At 36.0% G+C, this 24,063-nt stretch overlaps 1 long non-coding RNA gene across 4 annotated transcripts in view; it reads right to left on the reverse strand.

Annotated features, from left to right (window-relative positions):
• The window catches only part of LOC144282259 (uncharacterized), a 36,234-nt gene extending 12,816 nt beyond the window's left edge, over positions 1-23,418 (reverse strand). Inside the window, exons 1-5 of one of the 4 annotated variants that reach the window (XR_013350622.1) lie at positions 22,382-23,417; positions 16,525-16,732; positions 12,754-12,899; positions 10,587-10,718; positions 6,901-9,083 (exon numbers count right to left, since the gene is read on the reverse strand). This is a non-coding gene — a long non-coding RNA (uncharacterized LOC144282259). Of the gene's footprint in view, positions 1-6,900; positions 9,084-10,586; positions 10,719-12,753; positions 12,900-16,524; positions 16,733-22,381 lie in introns of those variants that run through there. The other 3 variants (XR_013350619.1, XR_013350620.1, XR_013350621.1) reach the window with 3 other exon arrangements.
• Positions 23,419-24,063: the final 645 nt, after the last annotated feature.

The following is a 24,063-nucleotide window of genomic DNA, read 5'->3' on the forward strand; positions in this document are numbered from 1 at the left end:
AATCCAAAATAAAACCGGTTGAATGAGTAATTTAAAAAATTCTCTCTCTCTCTCTCTCCCTCTCTTTTTTTCTGAAACATAAGCCAGCAGCATCACAAGATTTTCCCTTAATACCTACATAATGTAAATTACGTCTGGCATGTCTCCTAAGTAAAACCACAGTGCCCAGACATAACTAAAGTAAATAGCTTTAAGCAAGTTAATTTATAATCTCATCCAGTGAGTGTATATGCAGCTGTCAAGAAACATTATTCTTCTAGTTACTGACTTTAAATACAAATCCTATTATCTCTATTATTGAAATGCTAAAAGCAAGCATTGGACCAGTAAAACCTTGGATCCTGTCCTCAGTCTTCAATGTGTTCTTTTCTGTGAATTTATCCATTTGACCTTTTCCTTTAGCAATAGTCTTATTTCTTCTATAGAGAGTACTGAATATTTTCTTTAAACGTTCCCAACACTGAATTTTTCAAAAAGTCATGCGACTTTCCTACTTTAATCATAGCTCTACTATTTTCTCATCATCCACATGCTAACTCTAATCTGTTCTTAGTTTTTCTCTCAAAACTTTCTCATATCTTTCTGTCTTTATTCTCATTCTCACCAGCCTCGATCAATGATCTTGTACTGAACTAATGTAATAGCTTTTAAAAGTACAATTTACTGTTGCTCTGTTTCTAATTATTAAAAAAAAAAACCACACAAAATAAAAAAAAATTTTAATGAATTTAAAGCATGGTTTTAAAAATGAATTTTTTTCTTACTGGAGGCTTTGTCTTTTGCTTATTCATTCTGGCACAGTTTTATACTTAGTGTTTTTGTCTGCAGCCTCTCCCAATTCCAAATACCCTCTGACTCATTTCAAGAGAAATATAATTAATATGTCATTTGCTTGTCCAAATTGTAAATGGCTCATTCCCCTACAAAATGAAGACTGACATTCAGGGATTCTAATTTCTCTATCTACCTAAGCCTATGACTAAGTATCACCATCCTCAACACCAAAAATGTGTCCATCCCTACCAAGGGTGTGCAAAGACATCCTTCCCTAATGGCTCCTCCCTCTCTTACCCATCTGAAACCTATCACTCCTGACTCATACCCTGCACGGATCTTATCCAGTTACCCCAGTTTACATGAATCTTTCCTGGTGGAGTTTCTGTTTACTTTTTCATCATTCTACTTATATGCTCCTGCAAGAAATCTGGGAGCCTTGCTGACACTTTCCTCTTCTTTACCTTACATAGTCGATCCATAAAGTACAGTACAAGTACAATTGATCCTTGAATGACATGGATTTGAATTGTGAATCTTAAATAGACTCCACACCCAGCACTGAGCCCAACGTGGGGCAATATTCCAGGACCCTGAGATCATGACCTGAGCTGAAATCAAGAGTCAGACGCTTAACCAACTGAGCCACACAAGCCCCCCAAGAGTCAACTGTACTCTTAATTTTACTGCATAAATACAATTGAAATTCCTTTACTTGCCTGAACCAACATTGCCACTAACCCAGACCACAACTTTATTCTGTACTACCTAGACTATGAATATCCCCTTCGCTACCTATAATTTGTCTTTCAGTAGTCATAGTGACATTTTTTTTTAAGATTTTATTTATTTATTCATGAGAGACACACAGAGAGGCAGAGACACAGGCAGAGGGAGAAGCAGGCTCCATGCAGGGAGCCCGATGCAGGACTTGATCTGGGGACTCCAGGATCATGCCCTGGACCGAAGGGAGGCACTCAACCACTGAGCCACCCAGGCGTCCCATAGTGACATTTTTAAAAGGCAAATCTGATCACAGTTCTTACCCTTGTTTAAAATTCTATCAATAGATTTTTATGGCACTTAGGATAGAATCAAAAATTGTTTGTGTGGCCTACAACATCCTGAAGGTACTGGCTGCTTTTCATCATCATCTTTCACTACTTCCCCTTCCCACAGCCTTGGTCACTGTCATTCTCAAATACCCTTCAACTTATTTCTTCCTCATCAGTACTTTCTGATATCCTTCTTCCTCTGTGTTACTCTCTTCCAGCACCCAATCCTATTCCTCCTGCTGTTGCCAACTTAAATGTAACTTCCTCAGAGCATGCTTCTCAACTCTCTGAACTAGGTTAGCTTTCTTTTATGAGGTTTACAGCATGATACTTTTCCTCCACAGTGCTTACAATCATTTTAGTCATTGCCTGATTCTTACAGTTATTTGTTTAACATGTGCTGTGTCTCACAAGAGTAAGGACGTCTGTATTTTTCAGCATTGGATGCCAAGTATCAAGTAGAATGCCTTGCAAAAACAAGAAGCTCAATAATATTTTGTGGCCTGGGGGAAAAAAAAGAAAGCCTGATTTATTCTATGGATACAGTCCTTCATTGTTATTCTCCAAATTATCCCTGGGGTTAATTTTTATTCCCCTAAGTATATTTCATCTTTTTCAGGCCAAAGACCATGCTCTATACTTCTCTATAATCTCTATAGCAGAGAGCAGTTTTGCCAAACAGCACACATTAAATATATTGCAGTTGAGATAAATGTGTAGTTGAAGAGTCACAATTCTGACCTTTCAAAAGAAACTGAACGACAGGTAGTCAAAACAAAATTTGATACTGAGGGAAGATAAAAGAAAGAGAATAAAAATATCTCTTCTGGTCAACTGGGGATTGATTAATAATCAAGTGATTAGTATGGACGATGTTCTCAGTTTAACCAGCTGCCAGGTATTTAAAACTAACACTCTTAACTGAAATTTGTGTTTTTCTTGGACAGAAAGCAAGACCATTTCTTTCCAGAAATCTGTTAATGCAGAAAAATCATTTGTTTGAATGCAATTCAAATTAAGAGATTGAATTAATTCAAAAATTGCCATTTTCTCTTACATAATGGCAAGTATTATTAGCTGTTTCTTACTGTCCCATCCACCGATTCTTTTAAGGAACAGCTCAGTGAGATAAAGAGGCATTGAAGAGTACGTAATAAGGTCAAGGAAAATCCAAAATTAAATTTTAAAACAAAAATATAGTTAAATCTGAATTATTTAGTTGCAACTAACCCAATTAGGACACAGGTCAGATCTGGTCCCTTCTCACTGCCATAATGAAGCATAGGCAGCAGCTCAGGGCATTATCTTCATTTGGAACAGAAATGCCAGGGGCTAGCCTCATTTCCGCAAATCTCAAGTGGAAACTAAAATCAGCATCAGTTAACCACTGCCAAATTATTCAGCATCTCTGGGTGTGCATTTATCCCAGGTCCTACAGTGCCTCAGGTTGGAGCTTGCCTTTCCTGCCACTTACATCTACCTCATGAGGAAGAGTTTCTTTGTAGTATATAGATACAGTGTGAATCTTTCTTTTGAAACAGTGTAGTCATATGATCTCCTGGCCCTAGTTGCTGAGTTCCTTGTGGGGTGTCGGAATGCTAACCTGAGCTCAGGAGCCAAAGAGTACTGATTTGCTCTTCAGAACTGAAGAATTAAGCACTTTAGGAGGGGCCTGTAGGAGTAAGAGACAATGGTCAAGCTCACAGTTGGGAGGGGAGAGTACCTGTGTGTTTTGGAGGTAGGAGAGGGGAGGACCGAGGACTGCCACCCCCTCCTTCACCCAAGTCTCTAGTTGAGTGCACTAAAGCCCGTAAAATATGTAGTCAAAGTGGACTGATTGTGCAAACTATTGAAGAGGCTACATTTGGGTGTAAGTTAGTCTAAGACAAAATAGGGAAATCCAAAGAGTCCCTGGCAGAAGCTAGACTCTCTAAAGGATAATTACCAAACAAGAGTGTGGTAAAGTCTTTGCACCTCCACAGTTTACAATCAGTTAGGTAGCTGCACAGGGCCCAGGTATCTAAAACTAACATCCCTAACTGAAATCTGTGTTTTTGGTTTTGTTTTCTTTGAGAGAAAGCAAGATCATTTCTTAAGGAAAACACAGGAAACTCAGTGTTGTTATAGGTAGCTTAGTTAAAATAACAAAGGAGCCAAACAGAGGCATCTGGGTGACTCAGTGGTTGAGCATCTGCCTTGGCTCAGGGCGTGATCCTGGAAGGTCCGGGGACCCAGTCCCTCATCAGGCTCCCTGCATGGAGCCTGCTTCTCCCTCTGCCTGTATCTCTGCTCTCTGTATCTCTCATGAATAAATTTTAAAAAATTAAAAAAAAAACAACAACATAGAAGCTAAACAAAGAAGCAAGTTAAAATCATCTATTTTTAAGGGAAAACAATCCTATGGGAAAAAGTCAGTTTCATTGAAATGTCATGCAAATTATAAAAAAAAACAAATTATAATCATATTTCATTAAAGGTTTTATCTGGAACCAAATTACTTTGCAATCTTGTTCAGAGTGTCTTATTTATAACATGTGATTGATAATATTTGCAGCATTTTGACAGAGCTAGGTGATCGCCTAATACCATTATGTCTCTCAGAAATATGATTCTTATCTGTGTAACGGAAATTGAATATTTAAACATCTATTTTGTTCCCATTACTAGCAATTCAATTAGCTAAAACAAGTCATCCTGATTAGTAAAATTAATATAATTAAATAGTTAATTTTCTTAATTTTAGTAAAGGACTCATGATATGAGAAAAATGATATCTGGGTAGGCAAGGGAAGATAAAAGCATGTTTTCTAAGAGAGTTCTGAATGATAATATTATTTTTCATAAATATATAATTGAAAATTTTATTGTATCCTTATTTAAAATACCCTTGCTATATCTTGAGATAAATCCTTCAACTATGTGTAGTGGCAAATAAATAAGCAAATTTATCTGTTAGGTATTATTTCAAATTATACTATTAGGCAATATTTTTATCTCAAAAGTTAGATTACATTGTTATTGTTAATTTCTGACTTTCTATTTGTTTGTTTGTTTTTTTTTCTGTTTTGATATAATCCCATTTTTCTCTGAATCGGCATTATCTCTGTTAAAGTCTAAAAACAGTAAGCCAGTACCAGACAATAACAGAGGTGTATTTAAAAATGTATTATTTAAAAATGTACTTACAAGTAAGTTTCCAAGCCCATGTATTATTTTTCAAATTTACATACAAGGAAATTGAGACTCAGAGAGGTTAAGCGAAATCTAAAATCGTATTGCTGTCAGTGGGAGAGTAGAAATTCAAATCCCAATTTCTAACTTAAATTCATCTCCTTTTGACTTTACCAAGAAATGGAGAACCCAGAGGTAAAACAGAGAGAGATAAATGGCACCAAAAAACAAAGTCACTTTTTGTGCCCTCCAATATTTAGAGGGTTTAGATGATTCACATTTTCATAGCATTATTAATTCCTATCTGCAACAGCCACATGAAAACAGAATAACACCTCGGTGAGTTAGATTAGGTCATGTGCTCCATCTCTCTCACTTTAATTAGCTGAATAATTGCTTCAGCTTTTCAATTCTTTGTCCATAGAGACTTGAGACTCAACTTTCATTGCATGAAAATCACCTTCAGATTTTTCAAAGATAATTTGTTCAGTTTTGTTCACCAAAATGATTGACAGCTGTTCTGAAAGAACAAAATCCTGACAAAGCCAAGCACTGAGAATCACACTGATCCGTGAAATAATGTTTCTTTTTTTTCCTCTGTGAAAAAAACCACTCGGATTTATAATTTATTAATATTTTATATTATTTTATGTATTTATATACTTCTATCAAAAGTCACCTACTTGCCTATATTTATATTTTTGTATATCTATGTCTAGATCTTAATTAGGAAGTGTTTTTTAAAGATATGTGAGATCCCCAAGACTGAAACACATTTAGTCAAAGTAAAATCAGGAGGAAGACAGGATGCACAATGGACTATGCAGATATACAGAAATTAGAAATTCAAATGTAATATAAACTTGACCATATCCTTTTTTATACATGACCTTGAATTTTATGATTTTTTATTTATTTCTTATTGTCTTTGAAATGAGGTTCAGGCTAATCATAAAGGCAATTAATTGATTCCATAACAACGAGGAGGAAATCATTTTATTTAACTGGATTCAGCTCTGTGTTTGAAGGGTCATATAATCATATAGCATATAAAATCCTAACCCTTAGAGGCAAACCGCCTTTGAATGGTTTAAGCTGTTTCAAACCATCATGTGTTCGTGTGTGTAACATGTGACGTATAACAGCCAGTTTTTGCCATCTGTGGTGTTGCCCTTAGCAACGGAAAAGCATGTGACTGTGCTTATGTGACTCTGCTGGCCTGCAACAGTGTGTGGAAGGATTTAAGCAAAATGAAACAGACAGAAATATTGATCCAGACAACTGGAGTTCTCAAGTGTTATTGCAATGATAATGCAGACTGTGAAGAGAAGTAAGGAGCAAAGAAAACAAGCACAGAAAACTGGAGTGAGAGACCATGGCAACATAAAGGGATATGCTTTCCACAGATTATTGTAGAGTTGAATTCAAATTATGTACTTGTAAAAAAAATTATGTACATGTAGAACAAATGTGATCATTTTATTTCTTTGTCATCACCATTTTATAATTTATACTTAGTCAATAAGACTAAACTGTATTCTGATGCTTGATATGTAAAGGGATAGTTCTAGAATCACGAAAGCTTCCTCGGTTACCATCACAGTTAGGAATAAGATTGAAGATTCTAGTAACAATAACCATGCTCATTTAAAGAAAACTAGAGAAATACATTTTCGGAGGAGATTCTTTTTCTGGTGTTCATAGAACAGTTAAATTAAGTAGAACCCTGAGATCATGTGGATGGATAACATATATATATATATATATATATATATATATATATATACATACATATAATATATATAACATATGTAATAATATAATAAAATATATAATGAATAATATTATAATATGTTATTATAATATATAATATAATCATGCCAAACACAAAACCATAAGATGTTTTCAAATGTAATTGTTTTTTTATTTGAAACAATAAAACTATGGGAGAGAAGATTCCATAGTGCACATGATAAACTCAATTTACTCTATTAAGAAATTCTGGCTATATATCTTTATCAGAAAGAAAAAAAATGCAAATGTAACAACCTAAGGACCAGTGTTAGATGCCTCTCACATAGAGAAATAGGCTTCTGTGCCTTGTAATCCTTCCATATACATTTCAATGCATCTGATATTCTACTGTAAAGAGAATGATACTGTGAAGAGAACTATGGTGAAAAGAACAAACCTCAAAAGAGAAAATACCTTCACTTTTACTATCTTATGTTTATTTAACTCTTGTAAAGAGGAGAGGAAATACAGGCACTTCACACTTACGAAATAGTTCACTTGATAGGAGAACCAACAAATGCTGAGCACTTGTGATATTTAGGTTTCTGTATAAGATTTCATACTGCAAAAGCAGTGTGACGTACATGGTATTGTACCCATTTTATAGATGAGAACATTGAAACTTTAATAGCTTAAGTGACCCATCCAAGGCTATTACTGAAGAATCGAGTCTGTATTTTCACCCTTATACCAAGCCTTATACCATACCCTTGCTTGCCACTAAGCTGCTTAGACAGAAAGAAGTCTCTGTGCATGTGCATTTAATATCATAAGGTCTTGTACAATTGCAAGAGGTGGGCAGTACATTTGAACTCTGAGTTTCCAAAAAGTCAAACCAGTAAGATAAATACATCATTAGTTTTAATTCTCTAATTATTTCAATATAATTATTCAGCACCTCCTCTGTACATGCAGACAAGTATAGTAGGCATTAGACCTACAATGGAGGGAAAGCAGACTTACTTGTTGCCTTATATACTAGTCAGGGTTCTCCAGAGAAACAAAGTCAATAGGAGATCGACCAATCGATTGATCGATCTATCATCTATCAATCAATCAATCTATCTATCCTGTTGGCTGAGATGCCCCACAACCTGTGCTTTGCATGCTGGGGACCCAGGAGGGCTTAGTGATATAGATTCCAGTCTGAATCTAAAGACCTGAGCACCAGGAGCCCTGGGGGGCAGGAGAACAGTATGTCTCAGCTCAACAGGCAGGTAGAGAGCAAATTCAACCTTCCTCAACTTTTTTTGTTCTATTCAGACCTTCAAGAGATTTCAGGATGCCCACCCACCTTGAGGGGGATATTTATTTAGTCCACCAATTCAAATGCTAATCTCTTCCAGAAACACTCTCTTGGACACACCCAGAAAGAATGTTTAACCAGATAACTAGCATCTCATGGCCCAGGCAAAATGACAAATTAAATCAAGCATCAACCCTTGTAGCTTCTAGTCTTGCCTCATACAATCATGGCCTCATGGAATTACCATGCCCCGCCCTCTTAGTCCTCACCGAAATGGTGAACTAAAGCATTAATCAAGTATTTTATTTTCTGTCACCCCAGTAAGAATATCATTGCTGTAACTCACTGCCTGGAACTCTGGCCCCATAATTATATTTCAGTGAATGGTTAAGGTCATCACACCTAAATATATCATTACAAACTATGGAAGGAGACATTTTGGTTTTATAAAGTAGGAAGAGAAGGGTGATGCCAGACAGCTTTAGGAAGAGAAAGAGGTATGAAAATAGAGACTGGTTGGAAATGACACTTAAGAAGATTGGCTACAAACAGGAAGAACAATGAAGTGAGGCCATAGCTAGAAGCTAGGGAAAAGGCAAGTGTTTTATGTGTTTCTGTTCAATTTTTCTTTGTTGTGGTTTTTAAGGTAGGAGCACTTGCACAGGCTTAAGGGTTGATGAAAGTGTGGCAGACCAACTTTAATTGGCCCCGGAAAGTTACTCTTTTTATCCACAGAAATAATTTTAGCACGTGGCAACTCAGCTGAAGACTATGTTTCTCAGCTTCCCTTGCAGCCAACTGTGGCCAATGACTAAGCTGTGACCAATGGTGTTCGAGTGGAAGGGATTTCTGCGACCTCCTTCTCAATAAGTCTTGCTTAAAATGGCATCTTGTGCTCTCCACGTCTGTCCTTCCCTTCCTCCTCTACAGGCTGGAATGTGGAAGCTATGGTGACTTCATCCATCATGAGGAATTGAACAGGATGAAGGGAACCCAGGTCTGTAAATGGATCAGAAACACTGTGCAGTTCATCCCCAGACAAGCTAGGTAAGAGAGAAATAAGCATTTATCTTATTTACCTCTTTTTTTTTTGGAGTGTCTTTTTCCTAGATGCATTGCCTACACTTTAACTAGTACAGAAAGGATTCAGTGAAGAGGAAGCAGTTAGAGGAACCATAGTAAAAAAGAAAAAAAGTAGGTAAGTAAAAAAAAAAAAAAAAAAAAAAAAAAAAGTAGGTAAGTTTCACAAGTAAGATTTTAAGAATTTAGAATTAAGAACAACACTGAATATTACCATATGAGTATTATATATATAAACACATATAAAGATATATATCTATATCTATATCTATATCTATATCTATATCTATATCTATCTATCCTTCCTGGCTTTGAGATTTGAGAGAAATTTCTTTTGGAACCTTCAGTTCTTTGAGATATTAAAAAAATTTTAAAAACTACACATTGCATTTTGCACAATTGCTTATTGATCATTTCTCAGTGCCTATGTATGAACTAATAGCAAAACCCTATTTAATAAACATCACTCTGTGAGATTCCAAATTGATAAAGGTATAGATCTTTGATAATTTGGCTTAATATGACATATATTTGGTACATTTAAGACAGAGGATTGCATCTTTTACATACAAACAAGCTTTTGATAAGAATTAGCAAAATATTTAAGATTTTATCCCAAATAAAAAATTAAGATGCTTGAATTCTTACTTGAAATACTAACTCAAATATCTATTTTCTTAAACCAAAGATCTGACTCAAATATCTAATATGCTACCAAGAAGTACATCAAAGGAATATTTTAATGTTATACCAATTTATAAAGGATTGCTTATTCTATCTCATGCTTGTGATTATGGTGAATTCTGATTAAACATGATCCTGCTTTAAGTCCAAGTCCTAAATCTAATTGCTTTTGTTTGCTTGACATGGTGCCCTAGCCATCAGCCTCTAATTTGTTCTTTAAAAATGTCATAATCAGGGGCGCCTGGGTGGCTTAGTCTGTTAAGCATCTAACTCTTGATTTCAGCTGGGGTCATGAGATCAAGCCCCGCATTTGGGCTCTGCTCTTAGCGGAAAGTCTGACTGAGATTCTCTCCCTATCCCTCTGCCCCTCCCCAAAGCACATGGGCTCTCTCCCTCTCTTTTTAGCTCTCTCTCAAATAAATAAGCCTTTTAAAAAGTTATAATCTGAAGCTCCTTTTTTGAACAAACTTCTCCAACTTGCAACTCACATCAATGTGAATATAATCTTTACAACAAAAGTATGTCATCTCTTAAAAAAAAAAAAGTATGTCATCTCTGCTTGTACCAGGTAAACAGCATTAGCATTCACTAGTATAGTATTTCCATGACATTAGAAATGAATGAATTTTGGTATAACCTTTCAAAACTTTTCATTTACCTTGTTCATGAGAAGCTAAGCTTTTGTACACTTGACAGTTTGCGACAGTGTTTCTTAAATTTAGTTGACTAGTCCTATGACCAGTGTCTCTGGCTGGTTACAATCCTCAGAGCAAGGAACTTACCCCCATAGCCAGACTGCTTGTTCAAATCCCAGATCTTTTCTCTTCCTAATTCCAAGTTGTTGTTTAAGTTATCTCATGGCCCTCTGCCTCAATTTCCACATCTGTAGATAGGGTACATACCAGAAGAGTTTGCTGTGAAAATTTAATAAGATAATTTGTAGAATTATAGTTGAAGAATATTCAAGAAATAGAGTACTGAAAATATTCTAATTTTTTGCACCTCATTTACACATATGCAGTCATTATTCAAACTAGATGTTTATTTTTTTTCTTAAGAGTAAATATTAGCTCACTAATGCTACATTGCTATTAACAAATGTGCAAATTAGGAAACATCGTTAAAAACATCTTTGAAAACATGAAATAAACTCCTAAAATCTTAGGAACAGATTTTAAAATGTGTAGAAAGCTGAAAGTTCACATATAAAATGGTGTTTGTGTACTAAACTTGAGCACTACCACTTCTTTTTCACAGTTTAAGGTTTTAAAATAATTATTCTAGAGGCACCTCGATGGCTCAGCTGATTAGATGTCTGCCTTTGGCTGGGGTCATGATCTTGGAATCCTAGGATGGAGCCCCATGTCAGGCTCCCTGTTCAGTGGGGAGTCTGTTTCTCTCTCTGCTCCTCCCGCCCCTCCTTCTCTCTCTCTTGCTCACTCTAACAAATATATCAAATATTTTTAAAATAAAATAATTATTTTAATAAATGTATGTACACACAGAGTGTGCATAAAACTGGAATTTGGGTTCAGTGTTCAATTATGTTTATTGATATTACTCATTCCTGTTGTAAGTGTGAAACAGACAATGCTTACATGTGCAATCTTCATTTCATTTCTTCCAAACACACCAGCTAAAGCTTATATAGAAGCGAGGAAAAGAATTAGAGGCACTAACTTTGGTCTCTACCACAATTTGGCAAAGCCCAATCCATTTGATATCCACAGGTTCTAGAGTTGCTGATAATCTGTAGCTGTTTGCCCACATTTTATTTATTCTGAAAACTGCCGGTTTGTGACTCTGAGAAAAAATGTTTTGGAGTTTATTTCTTCAAATGTCTTTTAACGATGCTGAGCTTTTGCTCTAAATGGGGAATAAAGTATAAATAAAGCTCAGTTTAGGGGCTCAGCCTGGGAAGATCCAGAGGCAGGGATAGCAAAATGTTGTTATGAACTTAAGAAAGAGGAAATCAGAAATAATTCTCAATTTCTTTTCAGTATTATAAGAATCCACAAAGAATATGTTATGTATGACATCTTGCTTTCTTTCATCTAGTGAGAGCAACATGTCAAGAGAAACATGGCAAAAAATAAAATACAGACAAAAAGATACAAAAGAACATGGACAAAGACAAATATAGTAGATAATTTGTGGGTGGGTTCTTTTTTTTTTTTTTTCCAGTTAAGGAAAATGTAATCTCCTTTTTTCTCTTTGGTTTCAAAAAGAAAAAAAAAAAAATAGTGCTTTTAAAAAGCATGAGACTTTTTTTTTTTTTTTAAGATTTTATTTATTTATTCATGAGAGACACAGAGAGGCAGAGGGAAAAGCAGGCTCCCCGTGGGGAGCTTGATGTAGGACCCTATTGTAGGGCCCCAGGGTCATGACCCGAGCCAAAGGCAGACACTCACTGAGCCACCCAGAAGCCTAAAAAGCATGGGACTTTTAACAGAGTTTCTGACATTAATCCAGACCATAAAGTTCTAATATTTGATAGAATAAAACAAAGTAAGGTTAACCTTTTCAAAGTTTTTGAGAATGCTTTTATGTTTCTTTAGGACTTTAATGTTACAAAAAATTTTATAGTTGATTTTTATTTTAATTTCTTGATCTTGGACTTTCCGACCCCCAGAACTGTGAGAAATAAATTTCTATTGTTTTATAAACCTTCCGGTTTGGGATATTTTGTTATAGCAGCTCAAATGCACTAAGAAATTGGATTAGGGCTCCACTCTTAAGACCTCATTTACCTTAATTATTTCTTTAAAGGCCTTCTCTCCAAATATAGTCACTTTAGGGATTAGGGCTTCAATATATGAATTTTGGGAGGGGACACAATTCAGTCTGTAGCAGTGACTAATATATATATATTTTTTATTTCTTTATTTTAGCATCCTGTTTTTCCTTTTCTTTCAGGTTGAATAAATGGAAATATTGCTAGTTTTATACCTTCTACAGTAAGAATATTGCCCTTACTATGAACTAATTTTTTTTATAAAGGATTGTATGTATTTCTGTTATTTGGTGAATTTGTTGATATCTACTCATCCATTCATTTATCCATTCCATTCTCTTCCCCAATATTATTTCTGTTCCTGAAAAAAAAAAGTTTTGTTATTTGTGAGCATCTATTTGCAATTTACATAAGTGGTGTTGTGTTATATACTTTATTCTGTTTGTTTATTTTTAAATTCAACCTTGTATTTTTAAAATCCAGCCATGATTCTCAATGATGTCATTCTATCTCCTAGGAACTACTTGGAAAACCTCTGGTAATAGTGTCCTAATAGTTGAATGGACCATAATTTAGCTTTTAGTTGATAGGGTTCAGGAATGACAGATGGCATATAGTGTTAGGACAACCCACAGAAACTAGGTCCTATACTACTCTTGAATGTCCCTTTTTCATAATTACCTGAGCCAGAAAATAACCAAGTTTTAAAATAAGCTTGAACATCTGCCTTTGGCTCTGGTCATGATGGCAGGGTCCAGGACTCTAAGAGCAAGCCATGCATCTGGCTCCCTGCTCAGTAAGGGAGTCTGTTTTTCCCTTTTCCTCTGCCCCTCCCCCCACTTCATGATCTCTCTCTGTCTCTCTCTCAATTAAATAAATAATATTTAAAAATTAAAAAATAAAAAATAAAATAAAATAAAATAAGCTTGAAGTATTTTGTGCAGTTTTAATATAAACTGCTCTATTTTTTCCAGGAATGCTACTACCATACACATCAAAGCAAGACTGTAATTGTGTTGGTTAGAATTTACCAAGATTTGGTCACTGTTTTGTAAAATTCTCATGGCAGTGCTGTCCATGGTGTTTGAGTTATCGATGCAACAAGCCTATCAGTGTATATTTGCATCCATCACATTCACAGTAATTGCAAACATCTGACTACTTTGTTATATCTTCTCTTGCTGTCAAGCACAAGCATTTTCATTTTGAAATGCATATTATTTTATCATAATTACTTTCCTGTTATTTCTTCTTTATTTTGCAACTAAGGCATAATATATAATTTTCACATAGTTAGGTGAGTTCTCTTCCTTCTTTTCTCTCTCTCTCTCTCTTTCTTTTTAAAGTATTACAAACATTTGTTATAAAAAGTGGTATTGGGTCCAATAGGATTGTGAATCATTTATCTAATGCATTATTTTTAACTGCTGCATGGTATTCTAAGGTGTGCATCCATGACATTTGTCTTTTTGGTTTCAAATGAGGGACATATAGCTTCTCTCCAACTCTCCAGGGACCTTGACCATGCTGAGACGGGACATCATGCTAATGTCACCGTGTGCTTGCATGTGAATTATATATCTATATCTATACTCTATGACTTTGCAGTACTATAAATAGCTTAGTGACATGTGAATTTCTCTGGAATATTTATAGAACTGCAAAGTCAGAGAGCATATGTATACACCGCATTTGATTAGGTAATGCCAGACTATTCTCCAGAAAGTCTACCCAAATCTGTTCTCCAGTAGAAGTACCGTATCTTTATATTGCTACCAAGTTGGCCCTTATCCAGTCTTCACTTTTCACTAAGCCAATATGCTAATGTAATATTTTGTTGCTATTTAAATATACATTCCTGGTGTGCGTGTGTATGTGTTTTGTCTTTTCTAATAAGTTTTAACATCTCTGCATATGGTGATGGCCCTTGGGGTTTCCTTTTCTGTAAATTGCTTGAATATATTTTTGTCTATTATTTTTCATTGGGATTTCTCTTTTTTTAATTGTAAATTTGTCAGCATTTTTTATAGCTCTTTTTTGTATATTTTTTTATTGGAGTTCAATTTGACAACATATAGCATAACACCCAGTGCTCATCCTGTCAAGTGCCCCCCTCAGTGCCCGTCACCCAGTCCCCCATCCCCCTGTCTTTATAGCTATTAAACCCTTATTAGTTTTAAACATTACAGATGGGATCCCTAGGTGGCGCAGCGGTTTGGCGCCTGCCTTTGGCCTAGGGCGCGATCCTGGAGACCCAGGATCGAATCCCACATCGGGCTCCCGGTGCATGGAGCCTGCTTCTCCCTCTGCCTGTGTCTCTGCCTCTCTCTCTCTCTCTCTCTCTCTGTGACTATCATAAATAAATAAAAATTTAAAAAAAAATAAAAATAAACATTACAGATATCTTCTTCCAACTGTAATCTGTTAACTTTGTCTATAGAGTCCTTTAATCAGAGAAACTAAATTTTTATGTATTCAATTTTTCCCAGATGGTTTGTATTTAAGAAGTCTTCCTTAACTCCTAGGTCATGAAGATACTTTATTTTATTTTATTAACTTTATAGGTTTAATTTTTATAACTAGGATCTTATTCTATCTGACTTTCACCTTTGTATGTAGAGTTAGTTAGGGACCCTTTTATTTTTCACCATCTAACAAGTCATTTTTCCCAGGATCTCCACTAAATATTCACATATTTGACATTGATATGTGGTATTAAATTGATCACTTATTCAATATGCATATATATACTGATCTGTTTCTGAGCATGCTGTTCTTTAAAGTGTTATATTTTTTTCATTATGCTACAACTATCTGTTCTTTTTCTTTCTATTTTGGCTTTTTTTATGATTGAAGTATCTGGAAATGTAAACCCTTTTTCTTTTTTGTGGTTGACTTAGGCATTCAATAACCTTTGTTCTTCCACATAAATTTTGGAGCAACCTAATTTTATTCTTCAAATTATTCAACTGAAATTTTTATTGAAATTATATTAAATGGATGAATTCAGTTGTGAAGAATCAATATAATATTATTCTGGCCAAGACTGTGTAATTCTTTCTAATTCTCAAAACATCTTCTACGTCCCCTTTTTAAAAACAATTTTACATTTTCTTTGTGGAGTTTTTGTGCATTCTGAATTATTTTATTTTAATTGTGCTTTATAATTATTTTAGTATTAATAAAGATTATCTCATTCTTATTAGATCTTCTAATGTTATTATTGGTGAAGCAAACAGTGCCAATTTCACATGTAGACAAGTACCTCAACTATTTTATTCTAAAAGTATTGCCATTGCTTCTGTTGTGTGTGTGTGTGTTTTTTTAAGTAGGTGATCATATCTTCTGCAAATTATGAAAGTTTATCTCAACCCTTTCAATTGTTACATTTTTGTTTGGCACCAAATAAACATTTTAAATTTTAGATATTTTATTCTTTGGTTTCTTCTTTCATTTTGCTGGGTCTGTCCATTTTCTGATGTTGACCCTTCTAGCTTTACCTTCTGTATTTCTCAGCTTTTCTCTCATATAGTATTCCCTTCTCCTTCCTTGGGGAGTTCCTGAATCTGAACATTCCAATTCTCTACTTCATTCTTCAGCAACATATATCTTGCTTTTTCATCAATTGATTCTTCATTTCAAAGACAGTATTTTTCACACTTTATGTAATATACTTTAACTTGGAATTTTGAGGGGATATTTTCTTCTAGTTTCAAGTTATCCTTATACTTTTGCCTCCTCACGTATATTTATCAAATTTATTTTGAATTCTTCATTTATTTGTTCTGATAATACTGCCTCAGATGGCAAAAAAATGTTCAGCTTTTCTTGGTTTTTGTTTGTTTTCTTCTTCATTGAGGTAATTATACTTTTAAAAAAAATTCTGGTTATTTTTGCCTATGAGGTCACATTATTTAAGAAGGCATCAGTTATTCTTTTTGGTAATGAATATGAGAAAGGGACAAAAGCCAGGCCCTAATACTTACTTGCCTGCTATGGTGACTTTAATGAGATTTAAGTGGATGACACTCAGAGTAGAATGCAAAGAACGATTGTTGTTTATTCTTAGTTCCTGATATTCTATAGAGCAAATCTCTTATGCTTCCTGATTTATCATCTTGGACAATTTCTGGTCCAGGTCATTGCTTCCAACTTTAATGGTAAATGGGAAGATACTGGTTGTTTAAAGGAAATCTGCAAATGGAAAAGAGCAGAACTAGAAATCAAAATAAGAAACACAATCTGTGTGAAAAATAATAAAGTGGATGCCATGCAGAGAGAGAAGCAGGCTTCACGCTGGGAGCCCGATGTGGGACTGGATCCCGGGTCTCCAGGATCATGACCTGAGCCAAAGGCAGACGCTCAACTGCTGAGCCACCTAGGCATCGCATTAATGTAATGTTTTAAAAGTTAGTTGTAAAAAAAAAAAAAAAAAGTTAGTTGTAAAAACCCCTAAAAGACATGGAGGATAGAAATGGAAGTGTATGGGATATAGTATGGATAAATCATATAACAGGCAAGCCAAACACATCTAAACATATCTCAGAGTATATTTTAACTCCTATGAAGTTTTAAAATTGCATTTCTTGAGGCACCTGGGTGGCTCAGTTGGTTAAGCATCTGACTCTTGATTTCAGCTCAAGTCATGATCTTAGAGTCATGAGATTGAGCGCAGCGTGGGCTCTGTGCTGGGTAGGGAGCCTGCTTAGAATTCTCTCTCTCCTTCTTCCTCTGCCTCTCCCCCACAAAAAAAAAAAAAAAAAAAAAGATAAGACAATTCCTCAGGTCATTGATGAACATAAAATGAAAGTCAAGAGGCCAAAGAAACTGATACTTTTTAGCTAGAAAATTTAAGTTTGAAGAATGGTGTATCATATGTCACTTCATTTGGACAAGATTCATAAAACTGTTTTGGAGAGGGTTTCTTTTCTTGCAAAAGATGTTCATCAAAAAAGAGATAGAACTCTTAGTGATATTTAAAATGTGCTTAATTTTTCACACGAGGCTACAATTAAATTTAATAGAAATTCATGAATTTCTACAAATAATTCTGTGAGAAAAAATGCTGAATATACCTGTACTGCCTCTGAACTTCACTGTAATTTGGTTTGAATATTTTAAATGCTTTTGAGTAAACAATTTAAACCATAAAGAACTGACATGTTGCCATGGTAGCATTTCCTCCCCAGCTGAGGAAGCTATAGAGAAGAAAGGATATAGGGCAGAAAGTGTTTACACTGAAAAACAACTGCATATTTAAATTAAATGCTTTTGTAAATGCCATGCCAAAGGAGAACTGTGAATCCTAGTTTCAGGCTACTAAAGAGACTGATTCATCTTTGGAAGATGTAGCAAGCTGTGCTGTGAGACATGGGCATTCAAGTTCCAGGAATACTCTCTTCCCTGGATATTGGCAGTCCAATTAAAAAAAAAAAATGGGGGCCATGATAAAACGTTTTGCTACTGGTTCCATCTGTGTTCCTTGAAATAAAGATATAGCCAATTGAAGAATTCTCCCAGAAGGCAACTCATCTCCTATTACATTACTCCTGGGCAAAAAGGATCAACTCTATGATCAATAATTATCTGTTGGTCATTCATTCTGTTCCCTGATTAATGGCCAAAATTTCCAAAAATGCAGTTGAAGCAAGATATAACTAAAGGGAATAAGGGTGAAAGATGCAGGAAGAAATAAAGGGAAGTTAGTCAACGCAGAGGTGGGAAAAATGAAGTAAGCAAATAAAAAAAGTAAGAAGGAAGGAAGGAAGGAAAGGAAGGAAGGAGACAAGAACACTGGGAAGTATTAAAGTCTCCCTGATAAAAGGATGAATCTAGCATTTACAAGAGAGTGGTTGAAAAGGAAATTTGTAGGCTGCTTTCACAGTGTACATGGGTTTCTACAATGTAAGACAAGCAAAAGGGGAATCATACTTTGCAGTTTTACTGAATTTGGTTTGGATAAGCTTAACTTGGATGCCCAATTTTAAGGGTAGTGTCTGATTGCCTAAAACTAACCTTACATTCCATTCTCTACCAAACTAAGTAATTAATTCCAGGATGGGCAGATGATCCAGTCTGAGCCAGTACTTACCTAATCTTTGAAGCTTCTAAAAAAGAAAAGCTCTTTCAACCTTCTCCAAAAAACAAAAAAACAAAAACAAAAACAAAAAAACAAAATAAAAACCTCCTTAAGATTTAAGGTCTCTGCAGCCATCTTGGGACCAACAGGAAAAACTTCAAGCTCAGAAGCCATCAATGGAAGCTGGGGATAGAGATACCTCAGGGAAAGAGACAATTGCTTGTAAGTATGTATACCCCCTTTCTAGTGGGGTATGTATACCCCCTTTCTCTTTATATAATCCCCTGTTGCTAACAAGCTTCCAAGCCGTTCTGCAGAGCAATCTAAAAGACTGTCTTCTGGGCCAGAGTCCGCAGTATGACAAGGAATAAAGCATTTACTAACCTGCTTTGAGGCTGGCTTTCTTTCAGTCTACAAAGAGGTGTCAGGACTCATGTGCGATGGAGCTGGGAACCAAGGCACTTGGATGTATACAAATCGCCAGCCAATAAATAGTAGGAAATACCATGTTCTGTCTGTATTAGGCTCATACAACTACATATTCCATCTGTTTATTGATATATCTATTACTAATAACTATGTGGCTGTGCTTGGAAAGAATTTGACGGTTTTATTTTTTCCTCTGGTTCCTAAAAGGGAAGCTAAATTCCCTGGGATTTCCTCTGTGATAGGAGTTCTTTGTTATCCATCGTGGACCCTGATGGTTATACTAATGAGGTGACTCACCGGGGGCCTCTAGTTAGTTTATGCTAACTAGAGGATTTAGGATTGGGCAAGCCACTCAAGAAAGACCAAGCTTGTGATTAAAGGGTTTGAGCATTGAGCCACATGATATAGCTGCCCAAGTCCTTGACCTCCCAGGATGGGAGGGAGGCTGCAGTTTGAGTTCAACGAGGTGGCCAATGATTTATTCAATCACGCTTAGGTCCTGAAACTGCAATAAAAATTCTGGGCACCAAAATTCTGTTGGAGTTTCTATTTTGTGACTACAGCGATGTGCTGGCCAGGTGATTGTGCCCCCATTCCACAGGCAGAGGACACGGCTGTCTGCTCCTTCCCAGACCTACCCTCTGTACCTCTTCATTGACTGGTCCTCCCAATTTGTATCTCTCATAATAAGACCTAATCATAAGTACAGTACTTTTGTGAGTTCTGTGAGTCATTCTAGAAAATTACTGAACCTGAGGGGGTCGTGGGAACTTTCAAATTTACAGCCATTCAGTCAGAAGTGTGGGAAGTCCCTGGTGATCTCTTTAAGTGTGGCCAGCATCTGAAGTCAGATCAATCTTTTGAGGAACTCTGTCCTTAAACTTGTGAGGTCTTTGCTAACTTTAGGTGGCCAGTGGCACAGTTAGTTTCAGACCATTTGGTTGAAATGGAACAACAGCATAACACCATAATGAAATTTCAGGGCCTTTACAAATACTCAGAAAATATTGTACCTCAAACAGAAGTTTAATCCATTAGTATTTAATAAAAAAAAAAATTCCCTTAATCTTTTCTTCAGTAAGGCATAGCTAGAGTTCCAGAAGAGCTTTAAGGAATGCCTGGAAGCTTTGAGAGATAATTTGATGGAGGAGGGCTCTATTTCAACAGCTTCTAAGTTGGAGCAACAGTTGTTCACAGTTCACAGTTGGAGGAAGAGACAAACAAGAGGATGACAGTGTCACATGAAGGCAGCTAGACATGAATTCCTTTCTGCACCTCATTCTTTAACAGGCACATAGTGCGATCAAGGTATTTTGCTTGCTGTCAAGGTCAGCAGAGGTAGTTTGGGTGGGAAAGGAGCTAGTGAGGCTCAAGTGATTATGAGACTCCAGAGTCTCTCTGAAGTAGATCCAGAACTCAGTTTCAGGTGATTTAATTCCTGGTCCGTTTTTTTTTTTTTTTTTTTTTTTTCTGCCATAACATGCTAGTCTAGGAATTAAGATGGGCTTGTGCTAAAGTCATAAACAAGGAACATGTATTTCCAGGTTCATTATTTATGAACATTTTTATAGTTACTGAAAGAGTACTTGCTCACTTCTCCAATCCATAATACCACACCCAGGATCATATTCCCCTTGAGAGAGAGACTTTATTGGAAAACCACTAGCATTTCCAGAAAGTACTGAGTGCTGATTTGATGTCAGTGTTTACGATTTTATAGTGTTTGGTGCCATTATGATACCTCCTCCAGCAAACTTCGATTACACTGAAGCCAGCATAGACTTGGGAACTGAGATTAAGGGGGAAAAAAGAATGATTGTAAAGAAATTACTAATGAATTATGAACCTAATTAAATTTAAAAAGGAGGTGAGGACAAGAGGTGGCTGTGATAGTAGGGACATGGAGATAATGAGAAACTAGAAAAACTGCAAAGGTAGAAGAGCTGATTTTATGGGACCCGTGGGCAGGGTGGCAAACAGTGTAGCACAGATGCCAAGATATTTTTCTAATCTCACCTCAAGTCTTCTGAGGTCAGAGAGCCAAGAGGCTCAACCACTCTAGTTGGTTGTATTTAGGAGAAAAAAATTTATGACTCAAAGTCAAAGCATGATAGGACCAAAAGCAAACACTAAAATTCAGTTTTTATATTCAATATCTTTCAGACTTGAAAAACAATCTTCTTAATTCTATGACTGTTTTTTCACAATTAATTTTGAAGTTATTGGTAGTGTCAGATTTTCATGTAAAATTATTCCGGAGCTTTTAAAATAGTGCCCCCCCCCTGCCCCGCCCAAGGCATTCCTGAAATTAGGAACAGAACAATTTACCTAATTCTATCTACTACTGCAGAAGACAAGAAAGCCAGTTCAGTGACTTAGCAATGAAACATGAAAACACTCTTTCCTCTCAATGTCTACCCTGTCACGCCAGCTCCATCAATCTCAGCCAGGGGCACACCATGTACATTCCTCAGAGCAATTAGGAAGCCAGTAGAATATATTCTTCAGAGTAATTACAAAGCCAGGGTCATTTATTTATTTCACAAATACACAAATAATGTTCATTTACAATGTGTTATGTACAGTTTTAAAGACTCTACAAATGTTGACATATTTAATCCTAACAGAGTAGTACCACTTTTTTGTAGTTTTACTTTTTAACTATATGCATTCAAATAAGGAAACTAAGCTACAGAAAGGAACATTAACTTGCTCAAGGTTATAGCTAGTATCTGGCAGGATGTGAGCCTCGACCATCTGATTCCAAAATCATGCATTAACCACCCCACTCCTGTCTCTCTGTGGTCCTCAAAGACATTAGGTTTCTGCCAATGGGAGGCAGGCACTCAAGGTAATGGACAGAGACATGGAGAAGAGCAGAAGAACTTATTTGAAGAATGCGGTGAGCTCAGACTGATTGAGTGACTTCTTTGTTGGTGGTTTATAAGACTGGCAATGAAAGATGGTTGTACACTAGTAATGACACCAGCTGCCAGGATAAATATACAAAGCAAATATTTTGGATGAAGGTAATACATTTCTTGTCATGACAGCATCATTCCTAGATCTCAGGTGGCCTCGAGCCCTTTGGTAAAATAGAAGTCTCCTTTTCGGGGAGGGTGTTGAGGTTCACCAAGACCGAGCTGATTCAGTGATTCAATAAATGGCCTTATTATTTATTCAAGAAATAAATAAATGGCCTCAGTACCTAATTTTCCCCACAGCTACACTTTGTTACAGTGGGAAGGATACAAAAAGCAGAGTTCTCAAAGGGGAAAGAGGCCGGGGACATAAGTTTGGAAGAAACAAGGCACCAACTTTCCAGAGTCCCCTACCTGAATCACAAAAAACACACCTCATCTCTCCAGCATTGGGTTGTGACGAACACGTATGAAGTTTTTTGTTAGTTTGTTTTTTACCAGGGAAGTTCATCAGATGTTCAACATCCAAGGTTCAAATTGGGGACTGACTGGCCACATAGACACATTCTGCATCTAAATTCTAGAATCCCAGAGCAAGTGTTCAGCATATACCACATTATTTGCACAATGCACCACTCTTATCATTTAAAGGAAGCTTTATATCTGCTTGCCAGCCTAGTTCTCAGGTACAAGCCAAAGGTAACCTTGCAAGCAGGATTTTCTAAGGACAGGCCATCTCGGGCTTGTTATGCTAACTCTTTTCTGCACAGAGGTCTCCAGAAAAGTGTTCTTTATAAGGAAAGAATATTGCCTCTTATTCTGAGTCTGGGATCTCAAGTGAAAGAAGCATCTGTATTCTTTAAATTCATATTTGATGTATGCTTGTGAAATGATGGAGATACCAAATCACAAAGCTGGCCTACATGTAGACTACAGTGTCAGGCAGAGAGCAAATTACCTGTAAAACACCCTCACACCTTAAAGTTTAATGCAAGACATTCTTGCAAGTCTTGCAAAAGAGAGTGGCTCAAGTGAATTGGGCAAACCTTAGCCTATCCCCATCTTAAATGTCTATGGAGTGATGGTTGTACAGGCCTAAAGGAGACCCAGATGTTCTTTTTCATCCTTTGGGCAACACATGAATCTTCCCATAGAGGCCTAGGGAATGGGAGGGACCACCCAGCAATGGTTGTGATATTGGGGATCTTGGATTTAATTTAGACAAAACAAAGATAGGTTGGGCTTCTGAAAGCCTGAATTTTCTGATGGCAAATCTACATCTGGTAGATGGAAGAGAAATATCAGAGATATTATAGAAAAAGAATTGGTTGACTTTGAAATGGACTAAAACTGAAAGATGGAAAAATGATGCTGGTAATGTTTTTAATAAATATGGATGAATACACGATACTGTAAATTTATAATATAAATCTATAATAAATTGGTGTCATGGGATTCAGGGTTATCTGTCTTTTTGTGTTTAGAAAGAATTATTTTTTTAAATGCAGTTTCAGGCATCTCATAGTAATCCAAACAGATTGGATTTAAAAGAAAAGTTTTACACCTGAAAAAGCCACATACCACTAGACATACAAATAAACACTAAAAATCAGTGTCTTCAAATCATACAGACTTAAAAAAATAACCTTCCCAATGTTATGACTGTTTTGTTTATACTTCACTTTGAAGTTGTTTGTAATGTTTGCCAAACTTTGTTGTAGAATCATTCTAGACCTTTCACAACTGTTGCATTTTTTCATACAGAAGAAATTCTTATTATCTTGATTGGTTTAAATTTGCAGCCCGTGTCGTGCTACATTTTTCATTTGCTAGTATTTAGAAACACTAGATAGTGGTATATTCAATACAATCTGAAAACTGCTGATTTTGTTGTTAAATCTTATTTTATTGTTTAAATATTTCCTAATACTTCCTACTCTTTGGAATCTTAATAGTTATAGCAATACATTACAAAATGAAAAAAGAGGGATCCCTGGGTAGCACAGCGGTTTGGCGCCTGTCTTTGGCCCAGGGCGCGATCCTGGAGACCCGGGATCAAATCCCACATCAGGCTCCCGGTGCATGGAGCCTGCTTC

The sequence above is a fragment of the Canis aureus genome, chromosome 13, assembly GCF_053574225.1.
Source record: "Canis aureus isolate CA01 chromosome 13, VMU_Caureus_v.1.0, whole genome shotgun sequence".
NCBI lineage: Eukaryota > Metazoa > Chordata > Mammalia > Carnivora > Canidae > Canis > Canis aureus.